The 21,387-nt window shown below is 38.1% G+C and overlaps 1 pseudogene; it reads left to right on the top strand.

Moving 5' to 3' along the window:
- Window positions 1-5,578: 5,578 nt before the first annotated feature.
- Window positions 5,579-19,548, top strand: LOC133886802 (disease resistance protein PIK6-NP-like; annotated as a pseudogene).
- Window positions 19,549-21,387: the final 1,839 nt, after the last annotated feature.

Genomic DNA, 21,387 nt, shown 5'->3' with positions numbered 1-21,387 from the left:
ATACTGACACACAAGACCGGGTTCGCGGTAAGTGCTACCTAACAGATTACCAAATGCTCTCTGTTGCTATTTTTTTTCCCTTTTGATCTAACACTAAATTTTTTGTTCAGCAGTACCACCACCAACCACCGGGCAACGCCTGCGGATTCTATGTTGCATGGAACATGCTCCTCATGCTCCGCATGAAGGATCTCAAATCCCCCGATGTAAGTTCAATGTGAGATTATTCATAACTAATTTCAGTAATTAGTTTAATTCTATAGTAACATGACATTGGTTACATGTCAATTTGACGCTCTTTTTTTCCATGACAGTGTACTTCCGGAGATTCAACGACAGATCGCCGAGTTCATAGTGTCTGAAGTCATCAGCCCACATAGCGAGTTCTACTATAGAGTCCCCAGGTTGTGAGGTAAATTTTATGTAATATGAGTTAAACAAAACTTTATAACATTTGTGATTCTGTAATGAATTGGTCTAAACTTTGTAACCTTTGTGATTCTGTAATGAAGTGTGTTTGTCGATATGGATTTGGATGTGTTGTTGTTGTTTGCAGGGAGAAGACGACTACCAAATCCCGGCTACGCTCCATGATGCAGCCAGGAAGTAGGACAATCTAGCAGGGTAATCTACACACAAGTGATGTGTAAAGAAGTTACCCGTCACTTATGTATTCTTTCATGTGCTGGTGAGAAAGACATAAGTGATGGGTGAATGAGTTACCTGTATGGTCTTTCATGTTATGTATTCAGATAAGTGACGGGTAAATTCTTTACTCGTCACTTATATGGTCTCCCATGAGCTATATAGAATGTCATAAGTGACGGGTCAAAAGGTTACCCGTCACTTATGTTCACACATAAGTGACGGGTAACTAATTTACCCCTCACATATGATCTCATTGTTGACGGGTCCTTACCCGTCACTTATAACTAGTCATCAGTGACGCCTTTTGGGTGACAGGTGCAGGACCTGTCACTGATGAAGGTTATCACTCGTCACCCATGGCCTTTTTTCACGTAGTGAGCATGGATGAGGGTGATGCATCCTTTTAGTCCAAAAGGCTTCATCCAGAGCTTAGTGAATCAGTTTCATGCAGCTAAAGGGGTTGAAGATCTGTTGGAGGCAGAGAAGATAGATAACCAAGATTTAGCTCACGAATTCAATGGATATGTGAATGACAAGAGGTGTCTGATCGTGCTTAATGACCTATCCACCATTGAAGAGTGAGACCAGATTAAAAAATACGTCGGAAACAACAAGAAAGAAAGCCGAACCATTGTCTCAACACTGCAAGTTGAAGTTGCAAGCTTATGTGCAAGGCAAGAAAGCCAAGCGTCAAAGCTAAAGCAATTGTCTGTTGATCAGATCATTTATGCATTCTACGATAAGGTAATAGTCAGTGTTCAGAAATCATCTCATAACTCTTCATATTCTTCTAATTCAGTTATGCAAGCTAGTTAAAGTGTGTATTGAAGTTACCATATCATTAGAAACACAAAAATTAATGCAATTAATAACTATTGATCCTTTTTTATTTCTGTTTTTTGGACTACATGCACTCAACATTTTAAAAACCTAGCCCACAAATACACGCACAAAAGTATTAAGATTTACCACATTAAATATTTCTATATCATTAAAGATTTAGTTGATGTATATTAAAAAAGGTAATGGCCAAAGACATGTTTGCAAGACTGGACAATGTAAAAAACGACAAGTAAAGATAGAGATAATTCCTTGTGTGCCATTGCAAACACTCTGATTCCCTTATCTGCACTGTAGCTGCTGATATTCCGATCCTTCAGTATCATTAGCCTTAAATTCTAGTCCCTTCTATGACATGGTTGACTAACATTTAATGCTAATAGAAGTAACAATAATGGTACTGTAGCAACACTGTTAGCAGTAATGTAGCAACACTGTTTACAGAGGCTGACAGCGGGCCCAGAGAGAGAAAAAAAAGGGTAGAAGATAGGAAATGGGGTAGCTGCTAGAGATGAAAAAAATAAGGAATGCTATAATAGTGATAGAGGATGCTGTAATAGTATTTTTGAGGATAAAAATTTGAGGTAACTGCTGGAGATGGCCTAAGATATTACATTTTAGAACTAGCGGCACCAGAGGGATGTTAGATTTTGTAGTAGCATATCAGCCATCACATAAGTTTCTAGTGCCATATAAGAAATTGTGTCAAAAAAATAATTGAGGTACTAGATTGGCTAACAGATTAACACGGCATAATGAATTATAGCTCAAGTCATCCTTACGATTCCAAATTTTCAAACTTCTAATTTTACAAACGGTTTAGATTTGGAGTATTTGATTTCATACACACACACACACACACACACACATATATATATATATATATATATATATATATTCAATTAGCACAATTATTTGGATATTCGTTTCCCACTCCTAGACACAAATGATCGGAAGGTGGGCAAATCTAGCAAATGTGGATTAAATGTAGTGCCACTTATCCTCCTTTTTTAAATCAATAGGATTTGAAGGACCCTAATCCTTTGTCTTTAATCTTTTTAACCATCACATTAACCATTTATATTAGGACATAGGATTATTTCATTCAATTGCATAAGTCACCTTAGATTAATCTAACCTCTCTTCCACAATCGGGCCAGATTTATATTATCTGTAATTTTTCATATCTAAGTTAGATGATTTGAAACTTTTTAATTGAGTGACAACCAATAGTCATTGACTTTATATAACCTAAAGATTATATATTAGGTCACATATACACATAACATTAAAGGAAGATAAATTGATAATAATTTTATACATTTATAAGGCAGAAAACAAGGCTAAACATTATCCATAAAATTTAAAGGCTAAAGGATGATCCTAATCATTTCTTTCTTTTGTTTAGGAAAAGGATTCAATGAAGTCGGTGTCCGCCTCATATGTGGTCACTATGAGTACAAATGACCGTACAGTGGCCCTCTTGTTGAGATAATAGAGGATCAATCTAAGGATGCTGATGAAAAAAAGGTATTTATATCAATTATTTGATTTGCAGCTGCTTGATATATAGCATTCATTTGTACTCAAGATTCTTGAGTGAAGTTGGATGCTTTTCATGGAGTCCAGCTAGCCCCAAGGCCCCCTTAGCTCACTGTGTCAAGCAGGACCATGTCGGTGGGGACAACTACGATGGTAACAACTATGTTTAGCTTGCGAGTCTAACGAGCTGGACTGAACCGAATCGAACCTATCTTTTAGCTCAGTTCCAAAATAAGCCGAGCAAAGTTAGCTTGTTAGCATAACGAGCCAGCTCGTTATCCATCTCTACTACTATCCATATGACGTAGTAATTTTATTTTACTAGTAAATTTACCTTTTTAATAGAGAAAAAGCTAAATATTAAGGATATACAGTCCTCGGTACTACACTTTTTGCGGAAAAATAGAGGGAAAAATAAAACCACCGAATATTAATTGATACATAGTTAGAAAACCATGTAGCAGAAGTTCTATAAAAAAAGTAGACAAGTAAATAAAGAATTTCCATCTTTAATAACCTTTAAGTTCTAAGTTAAAAAAATGACGAGTTTGGTTTCACAATCGAAGTGATTCCATCGGCCTAAAATAATTATTTGTATGGATTAGTATGACTCTGGTGAAAATAAAATCTTTTTTTTTTCTAATTTTCTCTCAACAAGGATGAGATCGTTTTTACTAACTGGATCTCAAGTTCGTGATCACTTGATCCATCTTCCCTTCTGGCTCATTTATGCAACATTATTATCCTTACAACTAACACGACATCATAGATGATGAGCATGGACCAAGATTTAGGCAAGGACTGTGGTTTGTGCCCGGAGCTACGTGCCGGCCGACAAAAAGAGAATTTTGCAAATAATATTATTTTATTAGAAAATTATAAAAATATTATCTAAAATTAAAAATTTATAGAAATAAGTGCCATGTCGGTACGCGGAGTGCCAACTAGGAACATGTTGGCATAGTGTGTAGATAGATGGTGGGTCCAGAGCTAACGGGGCACCACGTCATACTCAGTCCACCACGGAGGTCTGTCAACATTCTATGTGCCAGCAATTGATATGTAAGACATATCATACTTCGCGTGCGAAAGGTTTATAATAATTAGAAGGTTGCCGAGTGGTCGGTCGTGTTCAGCCACGCGACACGACACTGAGCGGCACAGGGCAGGTGAGGTTATTTTTTTTTTGCCATTTTTACCTTTTTAATGTAGAAAACCGGAGGACAAATTTAGGTAGAATTTAGAGGCATAGAGACTAGACGTAGAGTATAGACTAGTTTGGAAATTATATTAAAAATTTAGGTAGAAAAATTAGAAAAATTAGAGTAGATAAATTAGAATAGTTAGAAAGTTTAGAATAGTTAGATCTATTTTGGAGATTTTCAATAGTAAATTTAGAATAGCTAAGTAGAAAATTTAGAATAGTTAAGTAGAAAATTTAGATTATAATAGTTTGATCTAGTTTGGAAATTTAAAATAGTTAGAAAATTCCATGCCTGGTAAAATCCATCGCGTCCCAGGTCCGCGCATCCTGTGTGCTCAGCCGCACGCACCGCCTAGGATGCCCCGTGAAGCGTGGGTCCCGTTCTGCACCACGCCTACCGTACTAAATACTCCGGATAGATACCGTTTTAGAGTTGGACATAAATATTAAGATGAGCGATAAAATAATTATTTTATTTTCTTTTAATACTATTTATTACGTGAGAAATGAGTCTTGCATTAGAAATCAAGTTACGTAATGAAAGGATAAGATTGTAAAACTTAAGCTAAAGTTAGTCTTGCATTAGAAATCAAGTTACGTAATGAAAGGATAAGATTATAAAATTTAAGCTAAAGTTAGCTCGAAATTATAGAATGTTATATATTTTAAACATTATAAGAGAGACTAAAACATTATCTATTTTGAGATAGATGTATTAATGATCTGTTTGACAGAGCTTTAAGAGCAGCTTTCCGAGTGAAATCAGATGGAGTTATGTCAAACAACAATTTTAAATTTTTAGCTTCAGAGTGGAATTTGTGGGTGTAATTTTCTGAAATGAATTAGATGCTATGAGCTAAAAAAAATAACTTCTTCTAAACTTCACACATAAAATCACTTCCTCTATAAAATTAACATAAACAATTATTTTCGATCAAAATATTACTTTCCTTATGTAATCACTCTCTTCAAAATTTAGATAAAAGATAAGAGGTTATCTGACCTCTACCAAAACAGAACCTAAGCAGCACCTCTGCTCTGCCAGAAACCAATGCCTGCTTGCCAACCCGACGAGCTTGCCTTCACTTGTTTTTTAATTGGCCAGCGCCTGTAGCTCCTGGTCGACATGTGACTGCACCGACACTCCTGCGCGTGCATAGGCAACTACTACCCTTTTTTCTTTCTTTATATTTTGTCCACGCATGCATGCAACGCACATGCACATGGGGCCAACGCCCGTGTACTTATGCCCAGAAGCGGCTGTTCCGAAGGACCAATAATGCAGCCATGCAAGCTTTTCTCCCAAGTCCCAACCCAATCACCACAAAGTGACGTATCCCATTCGTCACATGGAGGGTGGTTGAGGCATCGCTGTTCTGGCAGCTCAGTCCAGTTTAAGATCCAGAACTGATGAGCTTCATGCCTAGCGGGCAAATTATTGAGCTGGGAGGTGAACATGCATCACCGTTTCTCCTTTCTCGCATTACATTTTACCGCTATCGTAGCTAAATTCAAGCCTTGTGTTGCTGACTTGCTTCCTTGGCATAAGTAGATCTATCATCAGGCGCGTGAGCATCAGCTCTGCCACAAATCCACGGAGAAATACAGCTAGCAGTGCTATGGAGGCAACGGGGCTGAGCGTGGGCAAGTCCGTGCTGAATGGAGCGCTTGGCTACGCGACATCCGCCTTTGCGGAGGAGGTGGCCTTGCAGCTCGGCATCCAGCGAGATCATGCATTCATCCGTGATGAGCTTGAGATGATGCAGTCTTTCCTGATGGCAGCACACGACGAGCGAGATGACAACAAGGTGATCAAGACCTGGGTGAAGCAGGTCCGTGAAGTGGCCTACGACGCTGAGGACTGCCTCCAGGATCTTGGCGTTCGTCTGGAGAAACCATCCTGGTGGCTATTCCCTCGCACGCTGCTTGAGCGGCGCCGTGTGGCCAAGCAAATGAAGGAGCTCAGGGCCAAGGTTGAGGACGTGAGCCAGAGGAATGTTCGCTACAGCCTCATCAAGGGCTCCAGCTCCAAGGCTACCGCCGCCGCCGCCGCCGCCACCGAGCGGTCGGCGATATTCGGCGTCGTCGATGCAAGGCGTGCCGCGAAGCAGGACAACCAAAGAGTGGATCTCGTCCAACTGATCAACGAGGAGGACGAGGATCTTAAAGTGATCGCTGTGTGGGGAACAAATGGTGATATGGGCCAAACGTCCATCATCAGGGCGGCTTACGAGAATCTAGATGTCCAAAGCAAATTTCCAGTCCGAGCATGGATGAGGGTGATGCATCCTTTCAGTCCAAAAGACTTCGTCCAGAGCTTAGTGAATCAGTTTCATGCAGCGGAAGGGATTGAAGATCTGTTGGAGATAGAAAAGACAGATAACCAAGTTTTAGCTCAGGAATTCAATGGATATGTGAACAAGGAGAGGTATCTAATTGTGCTTAATGATCTATCAACCATTGAAGAGTGGGACCAGATTAAAAAATGGTTCCGAAACAACAAGAAAGGAAGCCGAATTGTAGTGTCAACACTGCAAGTTGAAGTTGCAAGCTTATGTGTAGGGCAAGAAAACCAAGCATCAGAGCTAAAGCAATTGTCTGCTGATCAGACCTTTTATGCATTCTACGACAGGGTAATAGTCAATGTTCAAAAACCATCTCATTAGTATTATATTTTTTCATATCCTTCGAATTCAATCATGTACGCTAGTTAAAGTGTGTATTTGGAGTTATCATGTCATTAGAAACATAAGAACTAATACAATTAATAACTACTCATCCGTTTTTTCAGTTTCATTTTTGGAATGCTTGCACTCAATATTTTAAAATAGTAGACATAAACACATACATACGTATTAAGATTTACCACATTAAATACTTCAATATCATTAAAATTTTAGTTGATGTATATTAAAAAAGTAATGGTCAAAGACATGTATGTGAGACTGAACAATGTAAAAACGGCAAGTAAAAATAGAGATAATTCCTCATATGCCATTGCAAACACCCTGATTCCCTTATCTACCACTAGTTGTTGACATTCCTTTAATGTCATTGGCCTTAAATTCTAATCACTTATACACCATGGTTGACTAAGAGTCAATGCTGATAGAAGTAGCATAAATGATATAGAACAGATTACATTTTAGAACTAGCGGCACTAAATGAATGTTAGGTTTTGTAGTAGCATATAAGGGATTACACAAGTTTAGTGCCATATAAGCAATTGTTAAATGATTTTTAACCCAAGCAGTTAGTATTTTTCAGTTTCTATTTGCATGCAATTAGTGGTCATGCATTTTAGTTTTTTAGCTGTTAGTGCAGTTAGTCTTTTTCGTTTCTGCATGTTAGATGCATGACTGTTAGTATAGTTTGTATTTAGCAGTTAATACATGGTTGTTAGTGTAGTTTTTATTTAGCCGTTAATGTATGGCTATTAGATGTATGACTGTTTGACTTATAAATAAAGAAGAAAACAAAAAAGCTACAAGCAGTAGCGCAATATGAAAATTCCTGCATGTTCTCGCGAATGTTCTACTCATGTTTGTGTGTTTAGCTCGGGATTTCCAACATTTGGTATCATAGCAAAACGATAGCTGGCAGAAGGCAATGTAGGAGGAGATGGACTCCATAACTGAAAAGAAGACCTAGAGCCTTATTGATCTCCCTGTAGGTCACCGCGCGATCGGCCTAAAGTAAGTGTACAAAATAAAAGCGCGACGAGCATATAGACATTGTGAAGCACAAGGCGTGTCTCATCGCCAAAGGCTACGTTCAGCGATAAGGGGTGGACTTCGATGAGGTCTTCGCTCCTGTTACATGATTTTTAGTCCTGAGCAATTAGTATTTTCAGTTTTTGTTTGCATGCAATTAGTGGTCATGTATTTCAGTTTTTCAGCTATTAGTGCAGTTAGTCTTTTCCATTTCTGCATGTTAGATGGATGACTGTTAGTGCAGTTTTTATTTAGCAGCTAATGCATGGCTGTTAGTGCATTTTTATTTAGTTGTTAATGTATGACTATTAGATGTATGACTTTCTGGCTTATAAATAAAAGAGAAAATAGAAAAGCTGCAAGCAGTAGCGTAGCACAAAAATTCCTGCGTGTTCTTGTCTGTGTTATGCTCGTGTTTGTGTGTGTTTGGCTCGGGATTTCCAATAGAAATTGCCTCGAAAAGAGAATGGAAGTACTTAGATTGGCTAACAGGTTAACATGGTGTAATGAATTATATCATAGGTCTTCCTTACGATTCCAAAATTTGGAACTTCTAATTTTACAAACAATTTAGATTTGGAGTATTTGATTTCATATTCAATTAGCATAATTATTTGGAGATTCGTTTCCCACTCCCTGACAGAAATGATTGGAAGGTGAGCTAATCTATCAAATGTACCCTCTCTTGTCCTTTGGATTAAATGTAGTGCTACTTATCCCTTTTATATTAATAGAATTTTAAGGACCATAATCATCTGTATTTAAGCTTTTTAATCATCACGTTAACCATTTAAATTGGGACTTAGGATTATTTTCTTTTACATAAGTCAGCTTGGATTAATCTAACTTCTCTTCCAAAATCAGGTCAGATTTATATTATTTGTAATTTTTCATACTTTGTGAAATATTTTGAATCTTTTTAATTAACTAACGATCAATAGTCATCAACTGCATATTACATAAAGATTATATATTAGGTCATTGATTCATGTACGTAACGTTAAAGGAAGGAAAATTAATAATAATTTTATACATTTATAAGACCAAAAACAAGGCTAAGCATTGTTCAGAAAAAATGAAGGCTAAAGGTTGATCCTAATCATTGCTTTCTTTTGTTTAGGGTTATCAAAATGGAAAGAATTCAATGAAACCAATGTCGAGCTCAGATGTGGTCACCACAAGTACAAACGAGCATACAATGGCCCCTGATGAGATAATAGAGGATCAATCTAAGGATGCTGATCAAAAGAAGGTATTCCTATCAATTGTTTGATTCCACTACTACTTAATACAGAGCACTCATTATTCCTAAGTGAATAGTTAGATGTTTTCTGGAATGTAGAGGGAGAAGAATTTTAAGGATCATAATCTTTTATCTTTAAGGTTTTCAACCATAACATTAATAATTTATATTAGGACTTAGGATTATTTCATTCAATTACATAAGTCGGCTTAGATTAACTGAACCTATCGTCCACAATGAAGCCAGATTTATATTATTTGTAATTTTTCATACCTAGTTAAATGATTTGAATCTTTTTAATTGACTGACAACCAATAATCATTGACTGCACATGACATATATAATATATATTAGGTCACAGATACATGTAACATTAAATGAAGGAAAAATAATAATAAGTTAATACATTTACAAGACTGCAAACAAAGGCTAAACATTGTCCATGAAAATTGAAGGGTAAATGTTGTTACTATTCATTGCTTTCTTTTGTTTAGGGTTCTCAAAATGGAAATGATTCGGTGAAGCTAGTTTCTAGCTCAGATGCGGCCACTATGAGTACAAATGACCGTATAATGGCCTTTGGTGAGATTGCAGAGGATCAATCTAAGGATGTTGATGAAAATAAGGTATTTCTATCTATTAGTTGATTTTACATCTGCTCAATACAGAGCACTCATTTATACTCCAGATTCCTGAGTAAATAGTTGGATGTTTTTCAAGAATCTAGAGGAAGAGGGATTCCAAGGACAATAATCCTTTAAGCTTATTTTCAACCATCACATTAACCAGTTATATTAGGACTTAGGATTATTTCATAAAATTACATAGGTCAACTCGGATTAACCGAACCTCTCGTCCACAATTAGACTACATTTATATTATTTGTAGCTTTTCATGCCTAGTTAGATGATTTAAATCTTCTTAATTGACTGATGACTAATAGTCATTGACTGCACACGACATAAACATATTATATATTAGGTCACAGATACATGTAACATTAAAGAAAGAAAAATTAATAATAATTTTATACATTTACAATACTAAAATAAGGCTAAACATTGTCTAAGGAAATTGAAGATTAAAGGTGGATCCTAATTATTGCTTTCTTTTGTTTAGGGCTCTCAAAATGGAAAGGATTTGGTGAAACTAGTGTCTAGCTCAGATGCGGCCACTACGAGTATAAATGACCATACAATGGCCCCTGGTGGGATGACAGAGGATCAATCTAAGGATGCTGATGAAAATAAGGTATTTGTATCAATTGTTTGATTTCACATATGATTAATGTAGTGCACTCATTTGTACTCCAGATTAATTCTTGATTGAATAGTTGGATGCTTATAAAAAATCTAGAGGAAGAGGGATTTGAAGGATCATAATCCTTTGTCTGTAAGCTTTTCAGCCATGACCATTAATATTAGGACTTAGGATTATTTCATTCAATTATATAAATCAACTTAGATTAATCTAACCCCTCTTCCACAATCGAGCCAGATTTATATTATTTGTAATTTTTCATACCAAGTTAAATGATCTTAATCTTTTTAATTGGATGACAATCTATAGTCATTGACTAAACATGACATAAATTTTATATATTAAATCACATATAAATGTAAAATTAAAGAAAGGAAAATTAATAATAATTTTATAAATTTACAAGACTGAAAACAAGACTAAACATTGTCCATGAAAATTGAAGGCTAAAGGTTGATCCTATTCATTGCTTTCTTTTGTTTAGGGTTCTCAAAATGGAAAGGATTCGGTGAAGCCAATATCTAGCTCAAATACGGCCACTACAAGTACAAATGACCATACAGTGGCCCCTGGTGATATAACAGAGGTTCAATCTAAGGATGATGATGAAAAAAAGACGGTAAAAAAGAGTCTCACTCGCATCAAGACGGGTGTCGGTGCTTTGGAAGAATCTCAACTTATTGGGCGAGAGAAAGAAATATTCAATATTATAGCATTAATTTTAAACAAGGATAACCAACAAGGCCAGGTGATCTCTGTGTGGGGAATGGGTGGTCTTGGAAAAACCACTCTAGCCAATGGTGTTTATCAAAGTCCAAAGTTGAATGACAAGTTTGAGAAGTTTGCTTTTGTCACAATCATGCGTCCTTTCGATCCTGCTGAACTCTTTAGAAGCCTTGTTGTGCGACTAAATGAAGAATCTTCTAAGAAGGTGCAAACGTTGGACTATAGAGGTAGCAAGAAGGAAACATTAGCAAAGATGAGAGTTAACGAGTTGATTGATGAGTTGAAAAGGATTTTAGAAATGAAGAGTTGCTTGATTGTTCTAGATGATTTGTCCTCTACTACAGAATGGGATCTGATAAGACAACCATTCTCTTCGATGAAAGAGACAAGCCAAATCCTTGTTACTACAAGGGAAGAGAATATTGCAAAGCATTGCTCAGGGAAACACGGATATGTACACAACCTTAAAGTTTTGGAACCTGGGTATGCACTTAACCTCTTCAGCCAAAAGGTAATATGAATGTGCTCCATTTTTTTGATTTGAAATAGCATTATTAGTACAATACTACCTACCCAGTGTTCTATAGAGATTAGAGTTGGTTCTGACAACATATGATTGGGCTAGGGCCCATGCGGTGCGGTCACATGGAGAAAACCAAACTGTTTGATATTTTCTTAATCATTTGAGTAATCAAACTAAGATGATCAATACCTTGATATTCAGTACGTCAATTAATTCCAATCCAAATTTTGTCCATGGGTGCTCTACATATCCATGATATATATAATGTAATATGTGCCTCTCAATACATCAATGATGTCCATTCTGCCTCGTAAAAGTTAACATACACGCACACGCATATGCGCTCGTACACACATAGTCAAACAACATTATCATCATCATCAACAACAACTCTATTATGTTCAGAATGTCAAGTATTTTTCACCGGAGGGAGTAGAAGAATGTGTGCTAATGTTATTTTTTTTCTTTTGTCCTTATTTATTTAATTCCCTTTCCCAAACATTTATGCATGAGTGATCAAAAAAATATTCTTTTTTCGAAATCCTTTAAAGGAAGGGTACTTTAGTAATTATCTTTGGTGACTTTATTTTCAATCTTAGAGCTTACTTGATGTATTTGCCCGGTTAAATACGCACCATAAAAAATCCATGGAGTGAGTAGTAGTATTTGTTACTTCCTCCACTCACAAATAAGTGATGTTTTAGAATGCATGTAGTCAAAGAATCTGCAGTTTAACCACTGACACTTCTACATTTTGATATTGAAATTTTGAAATTGGTGTGAATAGATTTATCATGAATAGTAATTTCATAATGATATGTTTTGCTATGATTTGTGAATACTATATAATAAAAAATAGTAGTCAAAAGTACATCTTAGAGACTATTTTGATGACCAAAATGTTACTTATTTGTGACAAGAAAGGATATATAATGATCATTACATAACATTAGTTTTGTCCAATTGCTTAACTATTTTGAACGACATGGAATGATGAAAATGCATAACTATTCTAGCATGTACTGTTCAATTAAGGTCTCAAATAAATGACTTCATTGCTTCAAACTACTCTTTACTAAAAGAAATGTCATTTTTTAATAAATAAATAAATGTCATTTAAGATTGTGTGTAGTCAAATTTTACAAATTTTGGCCACTGATGTACATACAAGTATCATGTATTGTCATATATAAATGATATTATTAGATTTATGATAAAAAAAACTTTAGATCATTATATTTTTAATAATTTTGTATTAATATATATGTAGAAAAATATTGTCAAATGTGTGTATTTGGAGATCAAGTCCACATGGACAAGTTGAAAAGAATGGTAGAGTAGATCCAGTTACCTTCAATCAAGATGTAAAAATATATATAAAAAAACTGAACCCACGTGAAGAGACGTCCCTGAAGCATTTTACTAAGGTTGAGAAACTCCCCCGAATGCGGCGCACGACCAACACACTCAGACTTCGCAAGGGAGCGTGCGCAACCAATGCCTGCGGGGGGGGGGGGGGATTTTTATTGCAAGGACCGGGGTTCGAACCTCGGTCGGCGGGTCTCAAATGGATGTAGTACCACCGCGTTATCAATGCATTCTCGATCTAAAAAATTATTACCTTATTTAAAGCTCCTCAAGTATTTTTCTTTTGTCCTGTCATGCACTCATGCTAAAGCATCAATTATCCGGCGGTTGCTCTGACCATGGAATAGTTTGTGACTCAACCATCATAATCATGGCTGCTTTGACATTGTAATTGTACGACAATGTACTGGACTCTAGTCTTGTTTGGCATAGCTTATCAGCAGCTTTTGCTTCTCAGAAGTGATAAGTTGTGCCAAACAGGCTGAGCTTATGCTGGCTTTTGAAAAACTGATAAGCTGGCTTCTAGTGAAATAAATTAAAAGCTGACAAACTGGCTGAGAGTGGTTTTTCTGAAAAGTTGATGTGCTAAGAGCCTAAAAATTAAGCCCATAAGTTAACAACTTTTCTCATAAGCTATAAGAAGCTTTTCAGTAAAAGTCCATAAGTTTTAGCTGTGCCAAATAGGGCCTCTATGATGGTGTCACTTCGTTTTGAGCTCACCAGACAAGAAAACAATTTGCGACTTGCACAACACATTTAACAAATATTCCAAAATTGAAACTCCGAGCATAGTTTTAGGCAAGTTTCAGTTTTCAAATATCAGTTTAAGAAACTTTGACCTTGAAAAGTAGGTTCAGGCTTTAAGGCAACTTTCAAATATCAAATATCAGTTTAAGCATCTCAAGCAAGTTTCCAAAAAAAGAGGCAAATATCTAACAGTGCCAGCTAGTTTCAAGAAAAAATTGAAGTGGACTCTTTTATGGTGCTCCTCTTGAGGCTAGTGGCAGTGACGTGGGTAATTAATCCCAATCCTTGTGGATTGTCTCGTATGTGGGGGGCACAGAACACCGATTTCATTGCTCCATCAAATTGAGTTGGGGTGTTTGGTAGGACTCTACCTAGATCTAGGGTGGAGTTGAGAGTTGGAACCCTTCCAAACAGGCCCTCAATTTGAACTATTGATTGAGCGAGGGTAGTTTCGACCAAATGAAAATGCAAATAATAATGAAACTAGCAGCCAATTAAGTTATGCATGTGAGATAAAAGGTAGTAAATGGCCATGAATCTTTCCATAGCAAACACCAGTAAACAATTCAAATGGATGTAACATTCAAACGTTCTATGGTCAAATATTAGCAAGTAGGATACTTGGATCTGGATCATGCACAAATCACTTCAAATAGTTTCGAAAGAAACTATAAGTGGCACGTGCTTTTGTTGAGTTTAGATATGTATCCAACGGTAATTTGGAACTTGAAATCATATATACATAAGTACTATTGTACACCTTAGATGTACAATAGTTATTCTACACCTAGGTCCAACACAGCCTCCCCAGCCGACTCAACTCCCAGGCCCAGCCTCGCGCTCCCGCACACGCTCGCCCCCGCTCCCGTGCTCCACGTGTCCCCGTCCCACGGCCCAGCCCTTCACCTGCCACGTGTCTCTCGTCTTGTGCGCGGCCACTCAGTAGTTGTCCAGTAGCTATCATCCAGTAATTCTTCAGTACAAGTGTGAAAATTTACTATAGGTTGGAAATTAAATTTACTATGACTTGGATTCTTCAGTAATTTTACTATGGGTTGGATGTTTTTAAGTGTGAAAAATTACCATGGGTTAGAAATTAAATTTACTATAGTTTGAAAATTTACTATGGTTTGAATTGTGTGAAGTTTACTATGATTCAGATGGTTTAGTAATTGTTAGTAGTTTTGTTCAGTAGTTATGTCAGTAGTTGTCTAGTAGTTTCAAGTCGTAGAAAAACTGTTCAGTAGTGTTAGTAGTCGTCGGTAGTTCAATATTCAATATTCAGTAGTTCCAAATCATAGTAAAATTGTTCAATAGTTTGTGTCAGTAGTGTTAGTAGTTGTCAGTAATATCAGTAGTTTGTTCAGTAGTGTCAGTAGTTTTTGTTCAGTAGGTTTGTTCAGTAGTGCTAGTAATTATCAGTAGTTATTCAGTAGTTCTAAGTTATAGTAAAATTGTTTAGTAGTATAAGTAGTTTAGTTCAGTAGTTGTCAGTAGTTTTAATAGTTTGTTCAGTAGTATTAATAGTTTTTTCAGTAATTGTTTTATTAGTTCTCAGTAGCTGGTCACACCTTCAGTGGTCAGTAGTTGCACACAGGTGGAGGCGCGGGGTGGGGACACGTGGCGCGCACGAGCTGGGCGTGGGGTGGGCGTGCATGCTAGGCGCGGCTAGGGCGTGGGGAGGGCGCACGCTAGGCGCGGCTGACATACCACGTGGTGCACATCGGCGCATGGGAACGCGGGCGCAAGCACGTGGGTGCGCAGGAGCAGTTGCACGCCACATGGCATGAGGGCAGGCTTCGCCGATGGCCTGCTTTTAGCGGGGTGGGCTACTATGGCTGGTGGGCCAAGTGGGCGTGGCGCACGGTTAGGGATGTGGGGGGCGAGTTGGCTTCGTGGGTTGGGAGTTGGGCTGGGTGTAGGTGTAGATATATATATATATATATATATATATATATATATATATATATATATATATATATATATATATATATATATATTGAGAATGCTAACTGAATTTAAACTTTGAAAAGAGTTGAAGTTAAGTGCTAGGTTCAAATTAAAATTGAAGGATAGTGAGAATAGATATAGTTTGCATCCCATGGGGACTATAAAATTTAATTTCATAAGTATGTTAAACTTTCGAGCATAATAATAATTTGAGATATTGCTTAAAAAACAATAATTTGAGATCTATATTAGATTGTTTCCAAGCAAAATAGTTTGAAATTTATTATTTTGCTGCCATGTGGTGTATCATATCCCGCCACAAGTGAATGTCCATGTATAATTTGATTGTTGTTATTAAGGAAATATTCATAAAACATAGTTTTAGCTCTAATGCCCAAGTGAACTCTTACACTCTACAAGGCAATATGTCATCATAGATATTAGATAAAGGAGACTAAAAGCTCTCATTAAAGGCACTGTATGTACAAAAAATAAATTTCAGAAAGTCCTATAATGTTTCAAAGACTAAATGTGGGCTTCTTTAAAAAAACATGTTTCAGGAAAGTTTCGGTCCAATGTTTCAAAAAGTTTCAGCAAATTTCAATGAGTTAATATATTGGAGGTTAAAAAGGGCAGATTTGAAGCATCTTTTAAAAGGAAGTTTTGAAAAAAAATCCACAAGTTTAACTAAAAAAAGGACAGGTTTCAGGCTATTTCGCAAGGAAGTTTCAAAAGGTTTCAGCAAGTTTCGCAAAGAAGTTACAAAAAATTTCAGCATGTTTTACAAAATTAAAAGACAAAGTTTAAACTAAATTTGCAATCCGCATAACCATTCCAATCCGCAGACCGTCAAAATTGCATCATCTTACGCTCCTCATCTGTTAGGAAGTCATTAAATTAAGACCACCATCCTACGCTATAGATGGTGGTCAAATACATCGCTCGCCTTCCCACCTGCTACCAAGCTCTCTGGGTGGTTGTGCGCCCATGGCCGCCATAGTCGCTCGCCTCCTCTTGCAGATTGCTGAGTTTAATCATGTAACAGGATGGGAATCTTAGTACTTTTGTTAAAGTATAAATGAATTGTCTATTTTCCCTTACCAACTTAGGCTTTTATGATCAATTGGTCACTACATATTAACTTAATATGGTATCAAAACTAGCTGTCTCGATTTCGAGTCATGGTCAGTGCAATTTAAATAAAAATGATTGTTATGTGTTCCTTTTGCCCACGTATAGGGCCGAGAAAACCTCCATGTAAGGGTGAGTGTCGAAGTGTAAACTAGTCGGTGAAGAGTAGCTCAATGAGTTGAATAACCTGCCTGAGATGGATGTTAGCTGTGACGTAGTTTGGTACGGAAAGAGATGTCATCCCCTAGCTTCTCTTTTTCATTATCTAAAAACTCCCTTAGTTTATCTCATATAAGAAATGTCATTCTAATTTTTACTTTGGAGTACTAAAATACTTAAATTGTACCAATATCAGGTATTTGGGTCGGATGCATATTTGGTTGAGAAACATCCTGAGTTGGTTGAAGAAGCAGAACACATCCTAAAGAAGTGCGGTGGACTTCCCCTTGCAATAGTCGTCATAGGTGGTTTTTTGGCAAATCGACCAAAGACTACAGCAGAGTGGAGAAAATTGAACGAGAATATCAGTGCTGAATTGGAGATGAATCCAGAGCTTGGGATGATAAGAACCGTCCTTGAAAAAAGTTATGATGGTTTGCCTTATCATCTCAAGTCTTGTTTTTTATATCTATCCATTTTTCCTGAAGACCACATCATTTGTCGGAGGCGTTTGGTGCATCGGTGGACAGCAGAGGGTTACTCAAGTGAGATGCGTGGGAAATCTGCCAATGAAATAGCTGACGGCTACTTCGCAGAACTCAAAAACAGGAGCATGATTTTACCCTCTCAGCAATCAGTTCACAGCAGAAGATCAATTGACTCTTGCAAAGTCCATGATCTCATCCGTGAAATTGCCATCTCAAAGTCAATGGAGGAAAACCTTGTTTTTCGACTGGAGGAAGGCTGTGGCTTGAATACCCATGGTGCATTTCGTCATCTTGCTATAAGCAGCAACTGGGAGGGAGATCAAAGTGAGTTCGAGAGCATAGTGGACCTGTCACGAATACGATCGCTATCGGTGTTTGGGAAGTGGAGGTCATTTTTTCTTTCTGACAAGATGAGGTTCCTACGAGTGCTCGACTTGGAAGGCACAGAAGGTCTAGTTGATCATCACCTTGATAATATTGGGAAGCTTCTTCACCTTGATACCTTTCTGTACGAGGATGTGATGATATTTTTCGACTGCCAGATTCGTTGGGTAACCTGAGGCAACTCCAGACGCTAGATCTCAGAGATACAAGCATATGGGCTCTGCCAAAAACCATCATCAAGCTTCGGAAGCTACGGTATATCCATGCTGGTTGCAAATCAGAATTTGTAAAAAAAGATTTAAGTTTAACGAAGAGGTGTCTAATGCTTTTGTTGATGGGGCCTCTGGCATGTGCATTATGTCTTGCGGGCATCGATGACTTTAACTGGCGTGATGCATGCACTTTGGTTTGCTGCCGATCCCTTGCTGCTTTCATGATGGGCCAATTTGATGACGGTGGTGCTACGGTGCCAAGAGGGACCAGGAAACTGAAAGAATTGCACACCCTGAGTGTTGTGAATGTCGGAAGGGGAGATGGCGTTCTACAGGATATGAAAAGGCTCACGGGATTGCGCAAGTTAGGAGTGCGCGGCATCAACAAGAAAAATGGCCCGGCGTTGTGCTTAGCCATTTCGAATCTCAGCAGACTGGAATCGCTGTCGATCTGGTCAGCAGGGAAGCCAGGTTTGTGTGGTTGGTTGGATGGAATATCCTCGCCTCCGAAAAACCTGCAGAGCCTCAAGCTGTACGGCAATCTGGAAACATTGCCGGAATGGATCGGGAAGCTCCAGCATCTCGTGAAGTTGAAACTAGTGGGCACTAGGCTATCGGAGCACGGCGCTGCTATGAAATTCATTGGGAATCTACCGAAGCTGGAAATTCTAGTCCTGCTTGAGCGATCGTTTCAGGGTGAAGAGCTTCATTTCCAATCTCAGCAGACTGGAATTACTTTCGGAAGCCTCACGGTGCTCAAGCTTGGAGGACTATGGAACATCAAATCAGTGAAGTTTGAAGAAGGAGCAATGCCCGAACTTGGGCTGCTGCAGCTCACGGGGATAATAATAAATGAAATTGGCTTTTCTGGGCTAGAATTTCTCCCAAGCATCAATGAAGTCCAGCTCAATGTTTACTTTGACATAGATTACCAAAGGATACACGAAGCTCATGATTCTAAGACTAGGGGCAAAATATACGAGGAAGAAAGACAGGAAGCAAGGCGCAAGGGAGGTGAAATCAGTAAGAAAGTCCGGGACCAACTCGCTGGGAATCCAAAAAAACCCAACTTGACGGTGGACGTTAGGTGAGAGCAGGGACTGTTGCTGCATCGTTTGGTGGCGTTGAAGCAGTTACACCGAACTGGAAGAACATTTTCTAAGGCAAATTGGAACAACATTTTTGGCTCCTTTGTTCTTTTCTGAAAGAATGCTCTCACTCTGTTTTTTTTCCCTCTCCTATTCCTTCCATGTCTAGCTGTCAGTGCAATAACAGCGCTGATGAATTTCATGATATACACGTTTATATATGTTGCAAATCAATGGCCATCGACTCCAGGGTCGTGCAAGGTGTTAAACAGGAGCTTCGGGTGAACATAGATATTGGAGAATGTTAAACAGAGTTGGTTTTGATGGAGGGAAAACTGTAAAAAAACCGCTAAAAGTTACTCGGATTTTGACTTCCCCCCCCCCCAGTTGTTTTGTTGCAAAAACCCCCCAAAAGTTTGATTTTATCGCAAAAAACCCCCTAAAAATTCAAAACAATAAAAAAATCATTAAAATTTTTTTAAAAAAAACTAGAGACAATTCTAAGATCTTTTGTGAATTTGTTTTTCAAAAATAATATTCTTTACGTCATATTTCATGGAGAGGAAGTTTGGAAAAAAAAGAAAAATGTGCAGCTCATTTATTAACTCATGTTTTTTTAGAATTTCACAAAATGTCTTATAATTGTCTCTAGTTTTTTTTAGAATTTTTTGTGATTTTTTTAAATTTTTTTAAATTTTGGAGGGTGTTTTTGCAACAAAATAAAATTTTTGGGGGGTTTTTTTGCAACAAAACAACTTTTGGGGGGCAAAGTCAAAATTCAAGTGACTTGGGGGGGGGGGGGGTTGCACTTATCCCTTTGATGGATCTCTAACTTAACGCATACGTTGTAGGGTTATGGTTAGGTTCAGATCAGATCTTTCAGTTCTGTTTTTTCTGAGTACTGTAGCACATCAGGCACGAGAAATACTCTATTGCCGTTTGCACAACTCTGATCTATACGCTCTATCTATACAATAAACAGAGAGAGATTGAAGTCCTTTGCCTTTGGTGCGGCAATCTAAAACCTTTTATGATATTACAGCCTAGATCCAATCACTACATCCTCAGAAGCTTCCTCCCGTCACCGTCCTATTTAGGCATTACAGTTTTTGAAAACAACAGTATTTGAAACCTTTTAATACCACGGTTTTTTAAAACTACAGTCTTTTGCAATTTTGGCAAAAACCATGATGTATTTGGTACCTTCCAGCTCATCGCTGCTGCCAGAGGTTCCATCATTCGTACCAAGCTGAAGATCAGCGGGCCGCAGCTGCTACCGACCACTTGACAAGCTACTTTGACCAGGTTAGGAGAGGTACAAAGGTGGTGATCAGGTTCAATCTTGCCAAAGGAGCATGTATGATGATTTCTCAAACGGGACGTCCCAAAACTGCTGGTACTCTCTGTACAAATTATCTCAGTAATGTGTTACATCTCCCTAGCACTCCTTAACGTCTCCTTTCGGTCGATGGAACCTACCGTGTCGGCCATGTGCCCTGCCGCGCGCTCGTTTTTTTGGCATATCCTGCCATTTTAGTTTGGGCCACGTGTGCACGTTTGATCTACTTATGTTAGGGTTCCGATTCCTCATGGCGATGGGGGTATTTGGAGACTTTTGCTTTCTTCATCTCTTCTTCTGCGGTGATGAAGGCTTAACCGAGTTCTCTAACGAAGATCTAGGAATGTCTGTCTCAATCGGCCTGACCGCAAATGGGTTCATTGGAATTTTGCTTCCCTGGTTTGGGAGCTCCTTCTTACAGGGTGTCGATGGATTTTGTTCGTTGGGAACACCTGTTGGCCCTCTCACACCTGGGCTTCCAGCGGCAATGGTGTGATTGGATCTCCACACTCTTTGTCACTTCCTCCTCCAGAGTCTTCCTAAACGGTGTGCCTAACCCACCGATCAAGCATGGACGAGGGCTCTACCAGGGTGACCCATTATCTCTATTGTTGTTTGTTATGTCCATCGTCCCTTTGCTAGGTATCCTTGCACTGGCCTCAAAAAGGGGCAGACCGCTCAGAATTGCATATGTCCATGTACACCGATGACATGGTCATCTCCGTGTCCCTGATAGCAAAGGATGTCTCGACACTCGCAAGTATTTTAACTCCTTTGGGGAAGCAACGGGACTTAAGACCAACTTTGCTAAAAACATTCGTC

This window comes from Phragmites australis, chromosome 12 (genome assembly GCF_958298935.1).
Source record: "Phragmites australis chromosome 12, lpPhrAust1.1, whole genome shotgun sequence".
NCBI lineage: Eukaryota > Viridiplantae > Streptophyta > Magnoliopsida > Poales > Poaceae > Phragmites > Phragmites australis.
Note: the sequence above shows the minus strand (reverse complement) of the source record. Positions and strands in the feature narration are given on the sequence as shown.